Raw genomic sequence first — 3,535 nt, 5'->3', positions numbered from 1 at the left:
AATGAAAGTCAAGAAAATAAAATAAAGCAGATTTTTTTGCTTATATTTTGGTTTATTTTCACACTCAAAGAATCCAACGAGAACTCAACCAGGATTCCTTAAAGGACCAGTGTGAAGGAAACTACGGTGGCCCCAAAAAACATGAAAGGTCCTTATCTAGAGTCAGTGTTAGGTTTGTCTGTTATGGGCTACCGTAGAAACATGGCGGACTCCGCCACAAGAGGACCCGCTCCCTCTGTAGATAAAAACCTTCTAAGGTAACAAAAACACAACGATATTTATTTTCAGGTGATTAAACATTAATGAAAACACACCTGTTAATATTTTATTTATAATCCTCCTCAGTGTTACACACTGGACCTTTAAATACATTTTGAATGGAGTCTGGTTGATCCGAAACGAGAGAAATGAAAGTCAAGAAAATAAAATAAAGCTGCTTTTCCCCCTCATATTATTTTTAAATAATGTGAAAAGAACCAGGATTCATCAATAAAGCTGATTAACACCAGACTCCATTCACATCAGTCAACTTTATTTCAGAGCAATAGAATCAGTGTTTTTGCCAATAACTGAATCTCATTTTACACTTTGATTATAAGCAGATTATAGACAAATGTTTGGACGTCACTTATCAGCAGTAACACTAGCCAGTAGTGATGTAGGCAGCTGAACTGTGTCAGTCAAACTATATTTTCAGATTATTATATTTTGTCGTCTTCAGTGGCCAAAAGCAGAGCTTGAACCTTCAGACTGAGACCTGAACCCAAACTGTCGTCGGGTCCGGTTTGCCTGTAAATTATTGTTGTTCTTTAATGTGTACAGTGAAACTATTAAAGAGAGATTATAGATGCTAATCTGGCTGTACAGGAAGTAAACACAGGTGTTGTTTTATTTCTTCATTGTTGTTCTTTTTTCTTTTTTCAAAATGGGAAAGTGACAGATTTATCAGTAACAACAATAAAGGAATATGTTGTATATCAGGATGTGTTTGTTTATTCATACGAGTGCTTTACTCACTGCAACAGTTTCATCTTTATTGTACAAGTAAGACAACAATAAATGAAAAAAGACCTGATAAATAAGATAATAATAATAATAAGTTAATTCTAAGTTAATTGAACTTGAAAATATTTAATTTTAAGTGAAACTGACTAAATTTTGTATCTTAAAAACATCTTTGATAAAGTAGTTTTAGTAATTTTAAGTGACTTAATTTGTCATTTTTATTTCTACTGTAAAAACAAAATACAGTTAAAAGTTATTAATGAGGAATTTGTCTGTTACATATAAAACTAATTTAGTGTTAAATTATTAACAAAGGTGCTTAAGAATGTTTTTTAATTTAAAAAAAAGTTTGATGGAAAAAGTTTAAACTGCTTTTTGAGTTAAATAAACTTTTTTTAGTTTTACAGTGAAACACATGAAAAACTAAAGTGAGAAAAAGCCTAAATTATATATTTATATATTGTTTATTTGTGTATATATGTACACAAATAAACTAACCTTAAACTTAAACTGTGATTATTTAAAAAACAAAAGATTACGAGAGCTCACTTTAAAATGAAGAACATATTTTAAATGAGAAAGAATACATTTATTTGGGCTGTTAACATATATTAATACATTATTATATATCATATTAAATAAGTGCAGGCATGAGGAGTAATGAATTAAATGTAACTATGTAACTAAATTAGAAGGTTTTGTTCTGTTTACTCTGAATAATTTCAGTAAGCACAAAAAACAGATCGTAGGTCAAAACATTAAAGGATTAAAGATTATTTTATTGTCATTTAGAAAAACAAGGTGTATTCCCTTTCTGCTACTTTAAAAAAAAGAAAATGAGTCAATAAAATAAAAAGAAATAGTAGTTTGTATAGTTATTAAGGTTAGTTATTATTATGCATTATATTATTATATTTATTATACATATATATATTATTATTATATATTATTATATATATTATAGTTATAGATATAGATATTATTATATATATTATAGTTATAGATATAGATATTATATATATTATAGTTATAGATATAGATATTATATATATTATAGATATAAATATAAATGTAGTGAGTGTGTAGTTGCACCCTCCGGCCTGCAGGCGGCGCCGCTGTGCCGTCAGTGAGCTGACTCTGCCGTAAACATTAGCAGAAGAAGCTAACTAGCTAGTGTAAACAAAGCTGATCCGCCTGTGTGTAAAACAACAAAAACAACCGGAAACAACAGAAAGCTGCTGAATGTGGAGAGAACATCTGATCACAAAGACTTCTGCACAACACCAAAGTAAGTTACTCCCCAAATATCTGAACTCTGACCCCGAAATGAACCCTTAAAAACGACCGTCCAGTTAGTCAGCTAACTAACTAGCCTCCACAAGCTAAAGTGGACCCTAAAATGGCTCCGAGGTTCCGACAGAGACGAGTTTATTTCCCACTGTGGAGTTCTGACAGAGTGTGACACTAACAGCGTGAATACAGCTTTAATGTGTCTCTCTGCTAACGTTCAGCCGAACCTTAAATGAGCCGTTTAGTGCTGTCTCTGTCTGAACATCGCAGAACCTTAAACTGAGCCTTTAGTGCAACGGACTCCTGGTCTCTGTCTGAAACACCAGCAGAACCTTAAATGAGCTGTTTATGGACGGACTCCTGGTCTCTGTCCTGAACACCAAGCAGACCTAAAATGACGCCGTTTAGTGAACGGATCTCTGGTTCTCTGTCTGAACATCAGCAAAACCTTAAATGAGCCGTTTAGTGAACGGACTCTGGTCTCTGTCTGAACAAGAAGACACATGCACGCCTGTGTTTTGTTGATTCTCATCAGCATTCAAACTGTATGCAGCCCCATATCCTTTTGCTCAGCAGACTATTGCAGTTCTCTGATATTGACTTTGGTACCATATGCTGGCTGGTTGATTTCCTAATCTATGAGTCACAGAGAACCCGGTAAATAACACTTATCTAAGGCCCTCATGTGCTCCACCAGGGTCACCTCAGGGGTGTGTCTGTCACCACTTTTATTGTACTCCTACACCCAATGACTTCAGAGTATGTTGAATCAAGGCAATATATTAAGTATGCTGTGATTCTGTGATAATAGTCTGTCTGCAGGATCACGAGGTTATTTTTATCATGGTGCAAAGACTCATATTTAAAACTCAACGTCGTAAAACCAAAGAATGTGTATTGACTTTCGTCGCATCCTCCCACCACTGCTTCAAACATTTAACGGCACGCGTTGGCTGTGGTAATGCCAATACAAGTATTGGCACCATTTTAGATGACATAAATCGAATTTGACACCCAATACAGACACTACTACGTGTAAAAAAGCCATCACTTTTAAGAAAGTTGAAGGGGTTTAACTGTTCGCAGATCACTTCTGAAAACTTATTTATTCATCTTTGTTTGAGGTCAATTTTAACCTTTGCTATGATCTGCTGGTTTGGCCAATTTGAGTGTAATCAACAAAAACAGACGGTATAATTTGTAAACGATATGTCAGAAAAATAATTGCACTGACCTTAAC

Source organism: Morone saxatilis, unplaced genomic scaffold (genome assembly GCF_004916995.1).
Source record: "Morone saxatilis isolate NCDOM2014 unplaced genomic scaffold, NCSU_SB_2.0 Contig17, whole genome shotgun sequence".
NCBI classification, from domain to species: Eukaryota; Metazoa; Chordata; class Actinopteri; family Moronidae; genus Morone; species Morone saxatilis.
This window is presented reverse-complemented; position numbering follows the sequence as displayed.